This window comes from Acomys minous, assembly GCF_964271855.1.
Source record: "Acomys minous genome assembly, chromosome: 2".
Lineage (NCBI taxonomy): Eukaryota > Metazoa > Chordata > Mammalia > Rodentia > Muridae > Acomys > Acomys minous.
In genome coordinates this window covers 98,347,939-98,370,867 of record NC_140484.1, presented here as the reverse complement: position 1 = coordinate 98,370,867, position 22,929 = coordinate 98,347,939, and the positions used below count along the sequence as shown (strand labels likewise).

Here is a 22,929-nt window from a genome sequence, read left to right as displayed (position 1 = left end):
CCATCTTCTAATCACATAATAGTTTTGCAAGAAAGAAAGGGGGATATAGAAATACAGAGGGAGGATAGAACAAAAGATATATTGTTGAATCTACTCCTCATCTCAAGGCCTTAATTTTTACTCAGAAATAAGGTTATTTTTAATTAAATGGTATTGAATTATGTATATTGATGCAAATCATAGTCATGCCAAAAACTAGTAATTTTATGAAATGAATATATATTCTAGGTCTAATGGATATGATTCTATAGGTATATAAGGTGAAATAGTTAAATAAGGTCTTAAAAGCCTCAAATACCTACAGAATATAGCATTTAAAGATGTTTTTATTATTCTAAAGTTTCTTTGACAAGAAGACAAGTTAATTCCTGACAACACCCACCCTGCCTCAAAGAAGATTATGAGCACCAAAGAACCTCCTTATGGAGTTGGCTTCAAATGTGAGAAATCAGTCACTAGATAAAATGCCCTTATTTCTGCCAGACAGAATTCTGCCTAAAAATGGGCAAGTTTAGATGGAGGCAGAGTCGACTGCTGAACTCTGCCAAGACAGGAGAAGCAAGTCCTCAATAGTTCCTGCCTTGCAAATATGTCTGTCATATATATTGGGCCAGAATGCTGAAGATGATGCTCCAACATTATAGAGAATGTAGGGTGACTGTTCAGACAGCAAACTGTCTCAGTTATTTTTCATTTTGGAAGCTGCTAATTTGCACATTTGGTTCACTCAGGTATTTAAATTTTATTGCTTCTCAAATATCTGATGGGGTTAATGTCCAGATAGTTTAGAATTTCAATTAATCTTAGTGTGTTAAGGGTTAAGATGTTTTTAGATCAACATAGATATTTTAAGTTATAAGAGATGAGATATGATAGATATTTATCTTCACTTAGAAATTTGGACCTAACATGATAGGAAAGATGTTTACATCAAGGTTGCCAAATACAAATAGCCAAATCACTATGAATGTAGCATTTATATTATTCCTGATTATCTCTTGTGTTTTTTCCTTGTATGTAGTTATGTTATTCATGTGTAATAGTATAAATGTACATGTTAAAAAAGAAACATAAAAAAAAACAAACTGGCAAATGGACCCCATATGATGGCATTCCATTGTAGTTCCAGCTTTGGTTAGAAAAACTAACAACCTGCCGAGCTCTAGATTTAGTAACAATCTATATCTCAAGCAAGAAAATGTAGTTGGATTGAGAAGGACACTTCAGGCTGACTTCTGGGCCCTAAAATCCTATACACCAATGTTCAATATCATCTCATACATACAAATACTCATTTATTTATATACAATTTATATACAATAGATTCTTATAGTAAGAAATGTATATGAGATAATGTTGAGTAGTTGTTTTCTTTTCTTAACAAAAATTTAAATATTCTCCATTAATTCACATGATTTATTTTGATGAAATATTAAATATTATAAATACCTCATGTTTTTTTCGTTCATCACGTGTGTATATACATTCATATAGATGGTTAGTTCATTCTATCTTCATAACACATCAAATTATTTACATGATTCAACTCCTCATGCCCAGTTCTGTATGACAAAAGAATTATAAAAGGAAAGGAATTGTAAGCCCTGGATTGGTCCTAGTTTATATTTATCCTCTGCTCACTTCATGTGTTAAGATATTTTCCCTTTTCATGGATTTTTTTGTTCCAATAACAGGGACCAAATTATCCTCCTGCATAGAGAAGACATTTTTTCTATCTTTTCTCACTTTTTCTGACATGGCTGACATGGATTCCTGATTAAATTTTAAAGACTGCTTTCTATTTATTTCTTCATAGAAACCATGTGAGAATGAACATGTTAATATTTTGTAGACTCAAGCATTTCACTGTGACCATGTCTTCATTTATCACACATATGCCATATATAACACACTTTTCAGTGCCAAATACAGCATAGTTGCAGAGTCAGTCTCCAATCATGGCCAGACAGAAAGACAAAGGATTATATCAAGAGGAGTCTTTTATTGATACATACTGTGTACTCCTCAATTGACAAAACCCAGTATCAAATCAGAAAGTAATATGGCAAATAACATATCCCCTATGATATTGTCCAGTTACCTACAGATTATCTACAATTCCCATATCACGATGCCTACATAGCCAGTACTCTATTTCAATGCCCATGTCTATGATGCCTCTCACTATACTCATATATTCATTTAGAAATCTAGTGCCTGTGGTCTAGATCCTGGAAAGAAACTGACAGCATCTCTGGACAACATATTTTACTTCTGAAATCAGGACAGCACATACTATGTATAGGGCTATTATTTGAAAATGGCAAAGGAAGTGCCTTAGAATCTTTTTCACTCCAATCTTCTCATACATGACTCAGGGATAATGGGCAAAAAGACAATCTACATGAATTCATCAGGGTGAAATATGATTGATGATTTTATTTAGTAACAATACAGTTAATAACAACACTTTTTACTTTAGAGGTTATCTTGTGACCCAGAATGATGTGTGTTGCATATTTATTCATAAAACCTATTATTACGGAGCTAAAATATGTCACAATTTAGTTTTTCTATTTTTCTTTTTTCTTTTTCACCTAAGTATTTTTATTACTACACATATATACAATAAACTACCTACAGTAAGAAGAATCACAAAATAATTAGGAATTATACAAATGTCACATTCATAGTGTTTTGGCTATTTTTATTTGGTAACCTTGAAGAAAACATCCTTCCTATTTTGGTGCATCTAAAATTCTGAATAAAAATCAATATCTATTATATCTCCTTATTATCAATTTAAAACATCTATCTAGACCCCAATTCATCTTAAATCCCTAAACAACTAAGCTTAATTGTAAAACTAAACTATCTGGTCTTCAATTGCATCAGAGTATTGTTAAGGAATAAAATTAATCATCTGAGTATGCAGGGAGTATGGGTTAGCAGCTTCCCTAATGAGAAGATGATAGAGACAGTTTACTGCCTGGACAGTCACCCAAAACTCCCTTCAAAATTGGGGCATCATTTTCAGCCTTCTGGCCCAATATATCTGACAGACATATTTCTGAGTCAGGAACTATTGAGGATTTGCTTACTCTGTCTTGGCAGAGAAATCTGTCTTTCATAGAAACAAGGACATTTTGCCCAGTGGCTTGTTTGCCACCTTTAAAGCCATCTCCATAAGGAAGATTTTAGGTGCTCATCATCCTCTGTAAGGGACCCTGGGTGTTGCCAGTAGTTAGCCTGTTTCATCGTCAGTGAATCTTTAACATAATAAAAACATTTTTAAATTCCATATTCTGTATGTCTTTGAGGTTTTGAAAACCTTATTTAACTATTTTACTTTATCTTTCTATTAGAATCATACCTATATATTATGTCTAAGATGTATATTCTTGTGATAAAAATTGACTAGTAATTGACATGACCATGTACTGATCAACTAACACTTAACTTGTAACACTTACTTATCCTAAACATCCTGCAATAGTGCTTTAAAAGTATTGGAAGTAAACTTTGTATAATTATTGAATTGTATGAGTACAATACAGCATGTATGTGTGTGTGTGTGTGTGTGTGTGTGTGTGTGTGTGTGTGGTGTGTAAATCTTAAATTTGAATCTATATCAATGTATCTAAAATTAAACTTTTTGCGTCTATATACAAAATTCTATACCAGTGAATTAAAATTAACCGTGTGAGCAACAATTATGACATTAATTTGAGGAGTAGATTTACTAATATATGTTTTGTTCTCTTTCCTGTTTATTTCTGTATTTCGCCTTCTTTCCTTTCAACCCCTATCTCCAAACTGAAGAATGGGAGATAAAGGAAAAGAGAGACATCCCTGAGTCCAACTTTGTTTTCTCTCTAAATAAGACCAATAATAATTTATTGTTAGGGGACGATCTAATGTATTTTGATGCTAATTACTGCTTGCTGTCTCTGTGCCCCACCTTTTGATTAATAAAAAACTATCCTACCTGGGCAGGGCAGAGGACATAGGTGTGGCTAAGGTTCTTGGCCTTAGAGAAACAGGAATTCTGAGAAGAAGAAAAGGGTCCCGAGAAGAGACAAGAAGAGGAGGAGGAGAGAATACAGCCATTATGGGTTAGATGGAGGAAAAGCACTTGGCCGGTGTGGATGAGATTTGGACCAGATGAAGAACATTAGCAAGTATATGGGATTATGGATGGGAGGTTGCTTGATAGACATTATTAGAAACAGATGGCATTAGGAAGTAGTTTACAGGATTAATGTCTGTGCTGCCCCAGGTTAACTAAGGCTATTTTTTAAAAAGCATGTAAAATACACTTTTTTATTTCCTACAATATATTTGATCATGGTTTTCTTTCCCCTGCCTTTCCTGGTCTCTCTACATTTCCCCGTTTCCAGTTTTATGCTCTCTCTTTCACTTTCGAATAAACAGCAAAGCAAAAATATAAAGGAGCAGACAAACAAAAAAAAAAACCCCAGCAAATCATAAATGAACTAAGGCTATTTTAAAATACAAGTCACTGTGTCTTGGGTGATTGATAGTGGGCATCCAAAAAAAAAAAAAACAGATAATTTAAAATCAACAATTGGTAACCAGCTCCCAGTGAAAATAAACACCCATCAACCAAGAAAGCAACAAAAAACCTACCCAATCCCATGTAAGTGAAATGGGGTGTCATTCCCTTAAGTTTTCTTCCAGATGATTTGGGAAAAAGAATATCTTTATAAGGACCCAAATTAAATTGGAAAAATGGTTAATCAAGGAAAGAGTAGCATTTGTGATCCAGCTCCTAAACATTTAGAAAGTCCAGGCTTAGTTAGAGTCCTATGTGGGACAGTCTGAAATGCTGGACCAATTGCAATTGGAAACTTTCTTCGAAGGTGTACTGGGAACTGTCCTCTTCTAATGAGGAACAGCAACTGAAGCACTTGGTGTTAGAAAATGAAGGATACAGGCTGTCAGTGCCCATAGGCTGAAAGGAATGAATAATCTCAGATCTGAACCAGTGTGTGCCTGGTTCTTTTATTCTGAATACATATAACATCTTACAAGCATTATACAGTCCTAAAATTATAAATGTATAAGGTGTGTATGATGCACAGAACTATTAAGACTGGTTCTCTACTCTTTGTATGTGGAGAAAAAAGACATCTGTAAATCTTCATTTATGCCATAGTAAGAATGACATCTAATAATAAATCACAGGGATTCTGTAGCCAACAAGAAGCATTGCCTATGCCTAGACATTCATGTCTCAGCCAATCTCAGAGCTTGTTCTGCAGGTTGAATTCCTTACATCTTGATTATAGCTCTCTCCCTCATCTCCTCTTTATCCTCCCTCTCTCCTTCTTCTCTTCATCTCTTCCTTTCTCTCCCTTAGTCCTCTCTCTTCCCCTGTTTTTGTCAACTTGTTACAACTTGGACATATTTTGAGAGAATAGATCTCTGTTGAGTAATAATATCCATCATATTGTCCTATGGGCATTTCTTTAGGTTCCTTTCTTGATTGGTGGATAACATGGCAGTGCTGGCCCATTTAAAACAATTGTTTCCCTATGAAAGCTGGACTGCATTGTCTTTAATAGCTAATTATCTGGCTGTTGTCAGCATGCCAGTAAGCAGAATTATCCACCATAGCTTACAATTAATTTCCAGGATCCTGGTCCTTGTCATGGGCTTCCTTTTAAGAAGAAAATAAGCTGTAATGAGAAAGAAACTGTTTCTTCCAATTATTTCCCTCAGCAATGATATTTAATCATACCACAGAAATTAGACTAATAAAAATAAAGCATCTTGGAAAATTCTACAAGTGTCTCATGTAATGTGAATAGAAGGTTTATCTCAGGGAAATTCTGTCATATGGCTCAGAGTTCCTGATTTAATAGATAACAGAAGCCAGTAACAAATATCAATATATGAGGCACTCAGGACCAGGTGTTAAGTGACATGTCCCTACACATAACACTGTAATAAACTAGAAGAAAATACTTTTTAAAAGCCCTCTAAATGCCTCCTTAGAGATTGTTTCTCAGAGTCAGTATGTCTAAGATGCTTAAAAGTCTAATAAAGAAGAAATTACAAACATTACAGTGAGACTACTATGTGAGCCAGAAGCCACAAGCCTGTAAATTCACTAGTCTAAATGGAATACTATGATGAGTGAAATGTGTAACAAAAACCTTTAATAAGATGTTATTGCTGTGTTACTTTACCCATCCTAATCTAAATTAACATGTTATTTGTATGATTATGCTCAGCTGACAACTTAGACAAATAGTTGATTTTTATTGAATGATTAATGTGTGTATGCATAACAGGAGATTAGCACTGATTGTTTCAGGGTGTGAAGGATGTATCAAGTTATTTCTTCTATGAAAAAAACCCTGCTGTATTTAAAAAAATTTTGCTTCATTCTCCAGGGTGACACTAAACACTGACATATCAATGTATTTTTCAATTTTGTCTTCCATAAATAACTCTTTGACTCATGTCTATCTCTCTCTCTCTGTATTTCTTTATTTTTGTTTCTCTCTCTCTCTCTCTCTCTCTCTCTCTCTCTCTCTCTCTCTCTCTCTCTCATTCTATCTCTCCCTCTTTTTCTGTATTCATGTGTATCTGGCTATGAACTTTAGAAGACAGTGATATGGACACAGATGCCTCCTTCTAACATGTGGCTTCTAAATACAGATAAAATCATTTGTTCTGATAAAAGTAGCATTTACACAGTCACAAAACTGTTCATCATTGAAGATAATGTCAAATACATTAATTTATTTTAAAAGTATATATTATGTTTATTTATGACTATTAGTACTAAAATAGATTTTTAATATTGATTTTTGCAATTAGTTTACTTTAACTATCTAGTATATGAATCCTCTAAAATACTAATATTTCTGTTTTATTTTATTTTCAGATAATTATATAATTATACTGTTTTGTCCCTCTCTTTTCTCCATCCAAAGACTCCTATATACCACTTCTTCACTTTCAAATTCAGGTTTGGTTTTTAATTTAATTTTTATTATATGCATTATATACATATATATGTACATATTATTAGTATATCCTGTTCACGTTGTAGAAATTATAATAGTTAGTGTATTTACTGCAGCTGTAATGCCTTATTCCATATTTTTGATCAACAATATCAGAATCAAAATTATACAAGTTAAATTGGTTTTTTTTTTTTTTTTTTTTTTTTTTTTTTTGGTTATTCGAGACAGGGTTTCTCTGTGTGCCTTGGCTGTCCTAGACTCACTTTGTAGACCAGGCTGGCCTCGAACTCATAGCGATCCGCCTGCCTCTGCCTCCCGAGTGCTGGGATTAAAGGCGTGCGCCACCACACCCGGCCCCAAGTTAAATTGTTTTTAATAACCATTATATAAGATATTTAAAAATATTCATTCATATGGGCAGACTAACAACAATCAATAAATGTAATCAAATCATGTTGATACAATTTCAAGACTAATTTCCCTTCAGCATTCATTTATCATAACACTTTCACGTACTCAATATTGGCTCATGTTGTGTGATGAAATGAGCAGGGAGGCAAGGCGTGGTAAACAGATTGATAGACCTTTACTGGGTACTGTGTACAGGAAAAGCTGGAAGTAAAGGATTGTGTGTTTAGAGACTCCAACAAATGTTTGAGGATATAAATTTCAAAATACAAAGTCATTCCCAGTTTTATTCTTCATGAAAGTCTCGTTAGAGTCTTGGCAAAAAGAAACTGATGTGTACTATGGCTAAAGGTCCAATATTGTGTTTTGGTTATGGAGGTCTAGCCACTGCAGATAGGTAGAAATTTAATGTAATGGTAATTACCAGAAATCTCTGAGGGTGACCCTAGCTAACACTTTTGGAAATGAAGATATGGAACGGCCAGTGTTCAGCCATCTTGTCAGAGCCTACACCTTTAAGTTTCTCTTTTGCCCAGTGCTTGCCTGGGAAACTAGCTGATTCTGTTTTCGGTCGGCAGTTAGACTAAAGATAGATAGAGATGGAGCAACCCTGTTGTGATTTAGCAGTTAGACTAAAGACAGATAAAGACGGAGTGAGATAGTCTGCGTGACAGAACATCATGACCCTGCCTGGAATTTCCTGTGTTTTGGGATAGTCTGCAGCTGGGTTGCTATAGCAATATGCATCCTTGCCTTCTGCCTTATAAATATTGCTGCCTGACTAATAAAATTAGAGAGTTTGATCAACATTCAGACTTGCTCTCCTTCTTTGTGTCTTGTATTTTCTTTTCACACAGGTGAATCTCCTGAGCTTTACTAGAACACCCAAGGCTCGGGGCACTGGCCATCTTCTGTAGCCAGGCAAGTCTTCCAGTGAAGGAATTGAGACACTGACACAGCAACAAAATCTGCAACCTACAATTTTTCCAGCCTGTAAGATATTCTGGGGTAAATGTGGGACAGAATTTGTCAGAGTGTCTAACCAGTATCTTGCTGTTAGTTTTGTTAAATATGAGTCAGTATGTTCTTTTACATCTGTACTTGTATACATTTTGAAGGTCTGTCCAAACATGTGAACATGGGTCTGGCACATCACATCAGCTTACTTCCTATTAAGTTTATGATACTGAGTTTCTGATCAAAATACAGGTAAGTGGTATATGTAGACCAACTGTGTAATGACTCCTGAAGAAACTCTTAACTTTCTAAATACAGCTTTGTATTACTCATATACTGTGATTTTTTATAGTAAAACAAAATGAAATTTAATGACCTTAAGTGCAATAGGTTTGAAAAACAAACAAACAAACAAAACACAAAAAAGCAAAAGAAAAATAACAGAACAGAACCTCAAAAGTTCAAGGCAGTTGTGAAGAGAACAATGAGGATTAATCCTTAAAACTACAAATCAAGGATTTTTTGTTAATTGATAACTGGCTACTGTACTTTTCTTCTGAGTGTCCATATAAAACCAAAATATGAAAGCAAAAATCTGACTAAAATTAGAGAAAGTCTAGTATTCATAAGGAGGGCAAAAAGGGATAAGGCCAACCACCAATGAGAGTGGACCAAATAGTTTCAGAGCAGCTCCAATATATTCCAGAGTCAGACCTGAGCTCCAGGCATCCATGAAGATGTTCCACTCCTCTGACATCCTGAATGTCTATCCACACATTGCATATATGTGGCCCACACATCAAATACTATTTTTTTTTTTGCAAACTCTCAAGTTTCTAAGGGCATTTAACCTACCTTGAATGCACAATAATTGCTCTGTTTTTAATGACAGACACATTAGAGCACTGTATTTGTTGCACCCCTCCTTCAGAGTACTGCAATTTTTGTACCCATAGCCTCTTTTAATTTGGCTTACATTTTATCCATATATGTATAGAAACATCATTTGGTTTCTTTACGGGCTATTTGATTAGTTTTGTGACCAAATCCTCCTATAGAATTATTTGCAAAATATTTTACATATATTTACTCAAAAATATTTGTATTAATTTTTGAATAATTCATTAATTAACCAGTGAACTCATCATTAATTTCAGGAATGGAAGAAAAACCAACACCCACATGAATTTGAGAATGCACCCTGTCTATTGATGCACAATTTCAGACATCAGTCTTGGCCAGTGTCCATATCTGCCATTCTGGGATGAAGAGCTGTGAGTAATTGATACATTAATTTAACTGCAACACCCCCAGTTAATTTGTTAGATAAACCAAGGAGTAACAAAATGGTATTAGGAATTACTTGGTAAAATGTTTATTACCAATCTGTAAAAAATGGTGATATTGATGGTTTTACAACTAGATTTACAAGACTGTCCAGAGAAATTTGTACAGATATAGTATGAATTACTCATGGTTGTCTAGAGGAAGGGAATTGACAGCATGTGTATCATTATTTGATACATGTCTAAAATGATTTCCAAATAACTTTCCTCATTTTGGATAGAGTCTGTTGTCTCAAACATCCTATGTTGCCAGTCTTCAGTAAATCTATATTTGTGGGTGCTGGAGAAATGGCTCAGAAGTTAAGAGCACTCGTGTCTCCTCCAGATTCAATTCCCAGAACCCAAATACCAGCTCAAAACTATCTGTAACTACATTTCCAGGGGATCTAACACACTCACATAGACATACATACAGGCAAAATACACTTACACATTAAATAAATACATATGTTGCTTAAAATCATAGAGACGCCATCAAATTACTTCTTTGAACATCAAGCTAAGAATATTCATTTATTTATACATTCATTAATTTATTTATTGGTTTATGTAATTTAACTTAAACCAACTTAGTCAAATAAGTACTGTTTATATGCACTTGTGTTTCAAATTATTCATTGGTTAATTGACATCTTAAAAACATTAGTAAAGACCCAATAAATGTGCCTTTTTCCTCTATATTTATACGCTGCAAATGTTCACTCTTTATGAAAAGAGACATCTTGCCTTGACAGATTTTTAACTTACTTAATTTTGTGAAGGTCTTATGTAGACTTTTTCTGAAGATCACTGGGGAATAGTCGTATAAGTCCAGAAGAAAATATTTTCTAACTCTCATCTAAATTTTCTTCCTTTTACATCACATACATTCCTCATCATCCTTTATTTATCCCTCTTTTTTGTATTAGTAATGACAGAATGAAAGAGATTTGCAGACACATAGGTAGACAGATGAAGCACAAGTAAGCTTGCTAACATGGGGCATTTTAATTTCTGAAAGACAGTTGTACAAAAAGTGAAGAGATGGCCTAGTAAAAGATATTTGAACAGAAACAATAGGGTAACTATAGGATCCCAGGGACTTTAAAACATGTAATCCAAAGCTCATTAAGAAGAATCCCACATGAGTTAAATTACTGACCCATTGCTTATTTGTTTGCTTGTTGTTTATGAATTTGAGGATATAAGAGTCAAATAGAACCCTTAATCCAGGCGGTGTTTTGAATAGCATCTCTTATATAATCAAGAAAAATTGTGAAATATTTAAGGTTACAAGAATTGGACATATGACGCATTTTCAGAGCATCCCCTGCAAGTAACAACGGAGCTCATTAGCTGTAGATAAAACCATTCAGTCCTAAATGGACAGGAGACCTAGAAGAGGTTCAGTGCTTTGGCTCTGAAATCAGATATTTGGTTCTGAACACCTGGGGTAACATACTTCTAAATTCTTGCTTCCAATAATTATGAATGATGTGACATATCTAGCGTCATTTCTTTCCTGTTTTTCAATCTATGTTTCCAACTTAAACAACATCACTTAGCTCACATTTACACTGATCTATATTGCTAGGGCTACTATATATGTGATAAATCACTGAAATATTAATAGGAAATACAGTCCCTGCAAGTGTCTACATGACATGATACGGATACTTCTAACCCAATGACCCTCTGACTGTTACTTCTTCCTCCAATTAGATTCAAATTAATTGTATGGATTTATACAATGCTCCATCATCTCTGGGACTGCATAGTTACCAGTTGATCCAACCCTGGACACTCGGCATCATGGTTGAATGAAGTATAATAGGTAAGTAAAACAAGACTGTATACTTACTATTGTAGCAAGGTATTTTTATTAAAATATATTATTATAGTAATATAATATAGGAAACTTTGATAAGGAAGGTCAATATTAATAGACAATATATGTTAAAAACTTACAGTCATCAGTAAATAGTAATAACCTAAATGTAATCCAACCATGTGTGTGAAAATTTACTGATGATATTTGAAAGGACCAATGAGCTGCATTAAATGAGTTTGTATTGGCTAGTCCTGACTCAGGGACAAGCAAATGAGTGTCACTTCAGTGGTATCACCTGTCTCTCTAAAAGAACTCCAGACTGTTCCTCTTGGTACCAGAGAGGAAATGTAATGAACACCAAATGCAAACCTCTTCAGGAAGCCCAATCCTTCCTGTCAGTTTTGGCTGAGAAATGTAATTATTTCCTTGGGACTAATGTAAATTACTTTTTATACAGTTCCTTCCATCAAGCCTTACAATTAACAACTTAATGCTTTTAGATGTGACATCGTGAGAAAGATCTTTCCACCTTGCTTTCATGACTGTTTCTCTGACACATAGGAAAACAAGAAGACTCAACATACCCATATATAAGTATCTTGCTTCTTCTCCCCACAGATTACAGGCATATATATATATATGTACATATACATATAACCATGCATATTACTCAATCAGAAAAAAATTGTTTCTAGCTACCATACATTTACTTCCAAATTTCATGATATTGTTTTAAGTAGCCGAGTAACACTCCATTGTGAAAATGTACATTTACTTTATCCTTTTTTTTTTTTTTGATGATAGACATATAGTTTGTTTCTACATGAATAGACAGGCAGTGAATATCTTTGAGAAACGGTTTCTGTGGTGAGAAAAATAACCTTTGGATATATGCACAAATGGTATAGCTGGAGATTGAGATATATAGATTTCCATAGTGGCTGTAATAATAGACTAGTAATTGATAGGACCATGATTTGATCAACTAAAAATTAACTTGTATAATTTATTTCTCCTAAACATGTTGAAATAGCACTTTCAAAGTATTGGAAGTAAGCCTTGTGTTATAATTGAGTTATATGGTTATGATACCTCATATTAGAGTACAAATATATAATGTGTGTGAAGAGTAATCTTACACTCAAAATCTATATCACTATATGTAAAATTAATTTATTTTACATCTATATACAAAATTATATATCAGTGATTTAAAAATAACCTTGAGAGACAATTAAGGGATTAAGTTGAGGAGTAGATTCACTAATCTACTTTTTGTTCTATCTTCTCTATATATTTCTATATTTCCCTTCTTTCCTTTCAACCCTTGTCTACAAATATTAGAATGGAAGACAAAGGCAAAGAAAGACATCCCTGGGCCCAACCTTGTTTTCTCTATAAACAGGACCATAACAACTTATAAACATCTCCCACTGAAAATAATCCTCTATAACCTGAGAAAGCAACCAAAAATCTACCCTAACACCATTAAATGAAATGGGACATTGTTCTCTTAAGTTTTCTTCTGGCTGATTTGGGACAAATAATGCCTTTATTGGGGCCCAAATAAAATAGGAGAAATAGTTAAATAAGCTAGGAATAGCAATTGTGGTCCAGTTTCTAAATGTTGATAAATTAAAGGGTTAACTAGCATCCTGTGTGGGACAATCTGAAATGCTGGACCAATTGGGATTGGAATCTTTCTTCAAAGGTGTCCTGGGAGCTGTCATATTCTGATGAGGAGCAGGAAGTGACGTACTTGGTGCTGGAACATGAAGGATGCAGGATGTCAGTGTCCAGCATGCTAAGGGTAATGAATCCTCTTAGAACTGATTCTGTGTCTAGTTCTTTTATTCTGAAAACATAACTTCTCACAAGCATTATACAGCCCTAAAGTTATAAATGTATAAGGTTTGCGTGATGCACAGAGCAATTAAGCCTGGTTCTCTGCTCTTTGTATAAGCAGGAAAAAGATATATATAGATTTTCATTCATGCCATATGAAGAAAGGCATCTAATAATAATTAATAGGGATTCTGTAGCCAACAAGATGCATTGTCGATGCCTGGACATTTATGTTTCAGCCAGTCTCAGAGCTATTCCCATATAGTGGGATTAGCAATATAAATTACCTGCTTATACTGCAGTTTGAATTCTTTACATCTCAATTGTATTCTCCCTCCTTTGTCCCCTCTCAATTCCCCTCCCTCATCATCCTTGTGCCGAATCCTTCCCTTCGCTAGTCCTCAGAAAAACGAGCCCTCCTCTCCTAACATCTGACCTCAGCCTATCAAGGCTCATCCGTATTATCTGTAACCTCTTCCTCTATAGGCTGGTAAGGCTACCCTGCCAGGGGGGAAGATATCAACATTAGGAGACCTGAGTCAATGTCAGAAGTAGTCCCTGCTCTCCACATGGTAGGACCCACAGAAAGACTGTGCAACGACATTTGAGCAGAGGGTCTAGATCCAAATCGTACATAGTCCATGGTTGATGTTTCAGTCTGTGTACTGTAGTGTATTTATCCTGTATTATGTGGCTATTATCAACTTATGAGTGAATATATACCACACATGTCTTTCTGAGCCAGGGTTACCTCACTCAGGATGATCTTTTCTAGATCCATCCATTTGTCTGCAAATTTCAAGATTTATTTCGCTAATAGTTGAATAGTATTCCATTGTATAAATGTATCACAGTTACTTTATGCAATTTTAAGTGGAAGAACATGTAGGTTTTTTCTAGATTCTGGCTATTATGAATAAAGCTACTATGATTACAGTTGAAAAGTTGTCTTTGTTGTGGTTTTTCTATTTTATTATTTAATTATTTTATTCAAATTTCATCTCAATTGTTTTCCCCTCACTAGTATCCACACATTCCTCCCTCCCTTCCTCTTTCACCCTATTCCCCTTCCCAAGGTCTATGACCAAGGGGGACCTCCTCCTCCACTATATGGTCCTAGGCTATCTATCAAGTCTCATCTTGGTAGCATGCTTATCCATTTTCTGAGATTTAACCATGTTCATAGCAGCCTTATTCATAATAGCCAGAACCTGGACACATCCTAAATGTCCCTCAGTCGAAGAATAGATAAAGAAACTGTGGTGCATTTACACTATGGAATACTACTAAGCTATTAAAAACAAGGAAATCCCAATATTTGTGGACAAATGGATAGACCTAGAAAATATCATACTGAGTGAGTTAACACCGAAGCAGAAAGACTCACATAGTGTATACTCACTTATAATTGGACACTAGACCAAAGATTTCCTTCTTGTACATGGAGCATGTTTCAGGTATATTCCCAGGAATATTAGGGGTGTGTCTTGTGGTAGAATTATTCCCAATTTGCTGAGAATGCACATTGATTTCCAAAGTGGTCGTACAAGTTTGCACTCCCATCAGAAATGTGAGTGTTCCCTTTCTCCACAACTTTGCTAGCATGTGCTGGCATTTTGAACATATTCATTTGGATAGGTGACAGATGGCATCTCAGAGTTGTTTTGAGTTGCTTTTCTCTGATTACTAAGGATGTTTAGCATTTCTTTAAATTTTTTTCAGCCATTTGATATTTCTCTGTTGCCCAGTCTCTATTTAGTTCTGTGCCCATTTTCAGTTGACCTATTTGGTTTGGTGGCACTTACAATTTGGAGCTCTTTATGTATTTTTGTGTTAGCCCTTTGTCATGTATAGGGTTGGTGAAGATCCTTTCCAAGTCTATAGGCTGTCTTTTTGTTCTGTTGACAGTGTCCCTCAACTTATGGAAGCGTTTCGGTTCCATAAGGTCTCATTTGTTAATGGTTGAATTTAAGACCTGAGCTATTAGTGTTCTTCTGTTCAGAAAGTTGTCTCCTATGCCACTGGGCTCAAGCCCCTTCACAGTTTTCCTTCTAGCAGATTTAATGTGTCTGGTGTTATGTTGAGGTCTTTAATCCATTTGGACTTCAGTTTTGTGCAGAGTGATAGATATGGATCTATTTGCCTTTTTCTACATGTAGCCATCCAGTTAGATCCGTGCTATTTTTTGAAGATGTTATCTTGGTTTTTTTTTTTTACACTGTATACATTTAAGTTCTTTTTTAAAAAATCAAGTGTCCAGAGGTATGTGGGTTCACATCTTGGTCTACAATTTGATTCCATTGATCAACTTTGATTGTATCTTCCACAATTGAGATTCTTTCTTACATCTATTGTATTTGGTTGGCATTGCTTGTGTCCACGGTTCCTGTTCTCTTCCCTATGTTTTCCAACTCTAAGATTGCTTCAGCTTGTCTTTTTCTTGTTGTTCTAACTCCTTCTTTAGGTCTTGAATAGTTGTATTCATTTTTTCTCCCATTTTATTTAATTTTCCTGTAAGTCTTTATAGGATTTATTCAATTCCTTCATCTCTTTGGGTGTATTTTCCTGTAACTCTTTATTGGATTTATTCTATTACTTCATCTGTTTGGATGAATTATTCTCGATTTCTTTTATTTATTTTCCTTTTTGAAAGCATCTATCATTTTCATCTCCTAAGATTTACAATGTCCTTGTGCTTCATGGGTATTCATATCTCCAGGCATTTCTGGGGTAGTATCACTGGTTTCTGGTGGTGTTAAATGAGCTTTCCTGCTAGTCTTCTTGTGCTGTCATCTCCACATCTAGTTATCTCTAGTATTAACAGACCTCAAGGTTCCTCCAATGAGGTCACTTTCTGTGTCCTACATGGGCCAGGCAGGTTGGGTGATAATAAAGAGAACTCCAAGCCAAATGGTGTTTGCTAGGGCTCCGCAGACCTCCTTCGGATGTTGGACAGTGGGTGATAGAGTCTGCATCTAGCTCAGCTCTGCTGGGCTCACTGTCTGTATCCCAGTTGGGTCAGACAGAAGAGGAGTGGGCTGATAATTTTCCAAGTCCAAAGCTGCTCAAGTGTTCTACAGTCCTTTTGGAGATGGCAGGCCTCTTGCCTATCTGCTCTGTCTTCCAGGTGGGCTAGACCAGTAAGCAGCTGGGGGACTGTGTGAAATTCAATCTTGAAGCTGCTCAGGTGGCACACAGACCATCTTGTGATGGCAGCTAATATAGGTCTTGGCTCACACTAGACTCAGCTCTGCCTATCTCCTCTGTATCCCAGATGGTCCAGGCTGGTGAGTAGCTGGAGGGACCAAAGCTGCTCATGGAATGGCAGTTAATGTACAGTGTTGCCTGTGCATGTCTCCGCTCTGCCTACCTGCTTTGTGACCTAGATGAATCGGCCAATAAGCTGCAGATGGGTAGGGAGAGAACAAAGCCAGAAGCTGCTAGCAGGATGGCAGCAAATGTGGATTGTGGGCCCACTCGTGTCTCTGCTAAGCCTGTCTACTCTGTGTGCTAGCTATGTTAGAACAGTGTGCTTCAGGCAGGTGGGCATAGATAGACTCAAGATGGAATCTTCTCACAGGTAGCAGCTAATTCAGATTATGGCTAGCCTGGATTCAGCTATTCCTGTATGCTCTGTGTCACAGATGGACTAGGCTGGTAAGTGGCAGGGAACTGAGAGGGATTGTAACCCAAAGCTGCTTGGATGCTCCACAGGCCTTTTTGTGATAGGAGGGCTCTGCCTCTCTGCTCCTTGACCCAGATTGGCTAAACCAGTAAGCAGCTGGGGGGTTGAGAGAGATCAGAGCCCACAGATGCTTGGGTGCCCCACACTCTTTCTTGGAATGGCAACTAATGTTGATTGTGGCCAGATTCAGGACTCAGCTCTGCCTATCTGCTCTTTGTCCCATATCCAGTAAACAGCAGATGAGTGGTGAGAGCCCTGCAAGATGTCTCACATTCTTTGTCAAGATGGCAGCTAATGCGGGTTTTTCTGGAATTTTTCTGCATGTTAGCTGGGTGACCAGAAGTCGGACTCACCGGTGCTCCACACAATGAGGATCTGTCTCCACTGGGAATAAGCAGCACTGGTGGTTTCTAGATCTCAGTTTAATCTTTAGGTCGCTGTGCAATCCTCGTTGTCCTGCTGATCAGAAACAGGGTGTGATTGGCACCACCATCTCAGATCTCACTAATTCAGATATTTGATGGTTTCATTTTATTTCAAGGTGGAAAAACAGAAGAAATTGAAGATTAGAAAATAATAGATAATGCAACTTAATTCCTCAAAAACTGAAATCCATGAAAGGGTCATGTATGAATGAGGAAGAGAGTGACTCAGAAAAATAAAAAATATAAACTTTACACTCAATGTTGACACAGAGAACAAGAAAACCAGAATGACACGATGTATATATTCAATAGCCTTTAATTATTAGCATGTTACAGAGACAATTATAATCAGTGGCAATAAAACACTTAATTTGTGGAAGACTAGGAAAATTTTAATCAAGCAATGAAAGAAGCTCATACACACTGAGTCATTTGTCTGCGGGAAAATGGCAAAAGTATCTCACCAGTATGAAAGCTACAGAAGCATGGAATCTGAGCTATGTAACCAAGAGAGGTTATATAGCTTGATTGAACTTGAGAAAAATGCTGTTATATCCTGAGGAAGTGCAAGAGGAATCTGGTCCTGATGGACTGTTTCACATCATATAATAGAGATACTTGGAGATGTGCCCCTTGGATGACATAGGTGGGAAAAATATAGAAACTAGGCAGGCATTACTGACAGACCCAGGTTGAGGAAAACAATATATGATGCCTATATCATTGTAGCTGATATAGTCTTTAATGTAAATTTAAGAAAGAACTGGATTCCGGGAGGAGCTATAGTCTAACATGGAGATAAAAAATGCTTACTTTAGACTTTTCATTTTGTTTTATATTTATAAAGTATTGATCCCTTTTGTATATCTAATTAATATGCCCAGCAAACAAAGAATGTATGTACAGATGGAATTAAGTCTGGCAAAAATAAGAGAAAAAGGAGAGAAGGAAGTGTACCTGGAGCTAAACCAGACAAAGGTTCAGAATAGAGGAGAAGAAATGCTTAGGTTAGAGACAAGGTGACTAGAAAAGCACAAGTGTTAACACAAAGGGAACGAGTTTGGCTTCATAAAATCAGGAAAAGTGAAAAATATAAATAACTGTTTAACTATAATCTTTTTAGAAGTTGTGTTCATTTGCAGTTTGGAAATTTTGGACAGCCTTTTCATTTATGCTTCACTTTTCATTGTGCAGAATAAAGACTGAATGTCGGCGCCGCACCGTCCAGCGGAAATAAGACGCCAACAACCAGACTTCTTCTCGAGATCTTTACTCAGGATTAAGCTCAGTGGGAATGGCCCCGAAGAAGGGAAGGGCCAAGCTTAAGTACAACTCAAGGGCCAATCAGCTCATGTCAGGTGCCACCTCCACATAGGTCCGCGTCAGAGAAGGACTGCTCGTCATCAGATCACCAGTTACCCTTGCACAGCCTTTTGCCATATGAGGACTTGTTTATCTTAGAGAGCGCTCGCCGTCGGGATGGCAGAAGGCGGAAGCCTGCGCCATGTTAAGGCGCGGCACATCGCAGCTCTCCACAACTGAATGATTAATGTAAGTCCAAATATATGAGTAACCACACTTTGAAAACCACATTCTCATACTCTGTGACAACTCGATTCTCTCTTGGAGAGTCTTCATAATACTGCATATGTTTCTCATTGGCCATGGGAATATTTATATTTCTGGAAATTTTAGTATTTTGTACTGAAGATCAGTTACTCCTTGAAACTTTACAAGGTCACTTAACTATTATCACTGCTACATATATGATACTGTGTTTAAACAACTTGACAGAGGAAACATAATGGAGGAAATGGTTTATTTGGCTGAGAGTTCTAGGTTAGGGTAGAATTCATCACAGTGAGGCAGTCAAAGGCAGAATCTAGTCATACTATATTCACAGTCAATAACAGCGTAAAACAAATGCCTCTCACTCTTAAAGTTTTTACTGCTCTGTTTAGAAAGTTTAAAGAAATAAAACCTCTACCTCTTGCCTTCCAAGGACAATTTCCAAAATTAAATAGTAAAAACTAGCCATTTTGAACAATTATAACAGTGTCAGATACAAATATTATCTAATCACTGAAACATCTTATATCTGCACATTGTATACAAGTAAATATTGAATAAAATAATCAATACTTTTGAAAGACTTTTTGTTTTGAGCAAGAGATCCTAAGGAGGATGGGAAGGAAAGAAAGACAAATTGTATTATAATATTATTACAGGGACTTTAAATATCAACAATATTCTGGGATGACATTCATAATAAGGCAGTTTGATATAAAAAAAAAAGTCCATCCCTGCTATGGGCAATTGACCAATGTTATTTATTTAACATGCTGCCAATTTTTCAACATGACCTGCTTATTAATACATATCTTCCACATTACATTATACTAAACATTATACTAAAAGTGTATGAGATCTTGTGTACAAGGTTTTATTATAACAAGAAGAGGCCTTATGTAATCCTTAGTGGGAGAAGGGCCTTTAATTGGTAGATAAAGTAGCAGTACAAATACACACATATCATGTTAAAAAGTACACCAAAGATAAAAGCAGATGATTGTTAAGAACCAAACATGTTATTTGTCAATGTCAGAGTAAGAAGTAGGTTACCTCCCATGTAGTATTTGGCAAGTGTGTCTGGTGGTGTGTGACATTTGCTAGCTTCTTTCTAAGATTTAAAAAAAAAGTTCCTGTTGCTGAAGAGATTAATTTCTTCAGTTTTGTGACATGGATTAATGAATTTAGAGATGTTAGGATTAGCCTGATACATTTCCTCCATATGACTGGCTTCTAAATGTTGCTCGGGAGCCAGGGAACACCTTCTTCCTTTTGTGTTATCCAGGCATCAAGACGTTCAGGTGCTGGACTCCAAAGATAAAGCTTAGCCCAAGTGAGAGTGGGTCTGTAGGTTTCTGATTCTGTAGTGAATATGAGGAGGGAGAGGTAGTCTTCTCTGATATAGCTTTCAGTGATATGGCCCTTTTAGTGACATAGCTCTTCCAGTGATACACCTTTCTTTATTGAGGGAGGGTTGGCACAAGAACTATATACACCTCAGGGAAGTGGGAAGTAGGTCGGGGTTTTCAAGTGAATGAATACCATTTGCGGAGATAAAGTGCTGCAGATATCTCATTTGCATGGAGTGGAATTTCAGGTGCTAGGTTACATGACTAGCTTGAGAATTGTAGAAGTGCGGATTGTAAAACTGTGTGCTGCAGCCCAGACACAGAATGTGGGGAGCAATATTTACTCCTGCCTGTCTCAAGACTGATATTTTGTGCACTTGGACACACCTTGGTTTCACCCTAGCTTCAGGATGGTTTGCCTGGCCATGCAGTCCATGTGCCCAATGCCTAAAATCCAACTATACTCCTTTAATGATACTAGAGAGAATTAAGCTACAGAGACCTAAATGTTGTGAATATTACAGGTTTTATAGTAAAAGTACAAGCCTTGATGTGTCAACTAGTGCAATATAACATGAGTGGTTTTTGAAAAGCATTAAAATTTTTATTGGATTGCATGTTAACTCCAGTAGGGCAAAAGTCAAATGTGATATTGATAATATACACAAGAATTTGTGACCAGGGAAGTCGAGGACTGCAGTGAAAAAGCATCTGATATTGACTGCTTAATTTAGTACCACCTATGAGCTCCCATACATTTGTGCTTATTAATATAGAATATCAATATATTCCATGTTTATTAACTCAGATTTCCATTTTTTAAATTTTGCATCATTCCCATCACTTCATTTCATGGTAGAAAGATCCTCAAGACATTTCCACAGTTCTGTACCAGAGACAGAACTATGACAAAATTGTTTCAGCATTTAATAATGTGGTGGAGCCAGAGAAATATTAGATATTTATGTAATATCCTCCATAACTCCCAGATTCTTGTGCAAGAGAGTTCTTAGTGAAAGAGCTCAAGGAATGAATGATGGTGTTATATTTTTATATCCTCCATGTGAAACAATGGCCAAGAATTCATATACCTGATGTAAAGTGAAATGAATCAGCCGTTCTCATCATGTGGGTCATAATGTCTCTGTTGATCCAATGACCATTTCAAAAGGATCACCTAACACCATCATAAGACACAGGTATTTTTATTATGATATAGAAGAGTAACAAAATTAGATTTAGGAAGTAGCAATGAAAATAATTTTATGTCCTCCCCTCTGTCTCAGTTTCCTGATAAGTGAAGGCTTTTGTGGGACATGCCCCTTGGGCTAATATGCAGATATAAGTGAGTATGGGAGAATGGCAAAGTAGAAGGATCCAGAGGGTCCTAGAAGCCTACAAGTAGAACATTATGATAGGCAGATTTGGGCACAGGGGTCCCGCTCAAACTAAGGCACCAGCCAAGGACAATACAGGCAGTAAACCTTAAACCCCTACCCAGATCTAGCCAATGGACAGAACACTCTCTACGATAGAGTGGAGAGTGGGATATTACTTTCTCACATACTCTGGTGCCTCATATTTGACCATGTCCCCTGGAGGGGGAGACCTGGTGGCACTCAGAGGAAGGACAGCAGGTTACCAAGAAGAGACTTGATACCCTATGAACATATACAGAGGGAGGTAATCCCCCTCAGGAACAGTCATAGGGGAGGGGAATAAGGGGAAAATGGGAGGAAGGGAAGAATGGGAGGATACAAGGGATGGGATAACCATTGAGATGTAACAAGAATACATTAATAAAGGAGAAAAAAAGAAAATAATTTTATGGTTTGAGATCATCACAACATGAGGAAATTCATTAAAGGGTCACAGCATTTGGAAGGTTAAATACCAATGAAATAAATGCTCAAAAATTAAGGAATATAAAATTAAGTGGCAAGAAATTATTGCCAGTTTTGCTAGTGGTTATTTTCATTACTACATAAGAGTGACAACTTGATAATTGAGAAGATCAGTATTATCTCAGAACACTAACTCAGGAAAAAACAGTAATTAGTTCACTGTATACTTGTATGATTAAATACTTAAGTTATTACAGCATTTAAGGAATAGTAGGATTCCTACTGCCTAAGTCCAATTCTGTATTCAAGACTAGTTCATAAAGTTTTGCTGTTTTGGAGATAGTCTTAAGTATGTTGATCTTTCAATGGTTAGAGAACTGTAAGACTCTAATTTCTAGAATCTTTCTCCCACATTTCTTGTGGATTTTGTGTTATACATGTTTACTCATGGTTCTGTATTAATCCCCTTAATTTATTCACCAGCCTGGACTGTATGGGACTGTAGAGGAAATTTCATCAAATACCATGGCTGCTGTGGCTGGAATACAGATAGGCTTTTAATCCTAGGATAAACAAACAGATCTCAGAGTGCAAGGTCAGCTTGGTGTAGAGAAAGTTTTATGTAAAGCAAACCTTAGGTCTAGGCATCATGGAACATGCCTTTAATCCCTATACCTAGGAGACAGAGAC

At 36.2% G+C, this 22,929-nt stretch overlaps 1 protein-coding gene across 1 annotated transcript in view; it reads left to right on the top strand.

Moving 5' to 3' along the window:
• Window positions 1–22,929, top strand: part of LOC311592786 (uncharacterized protein) — a 386,211-nt gene that overhangs the window by 357,866 nt on the left and 5,416 nt on the right. Inside the window, exons 58-62 of the mRNA XM_084773587.1 lie at window positions 6,920–7,003; window positions 8,267–8,402; window positions 9,524–9,640; window positions 11,414–11,525; window positions 13,234–13,332. The gene's annotated coding sequence lies outside the window, so the exon portion shown is untranslated. The remainder of the gene's footprint in view (window positions 1–6,919; window positions 7,004–8,266; window positions 8,403–9,523; window positions 9,641–11,413; window positions 11,526–13,233; window positions 13,333–22,929) is intronic.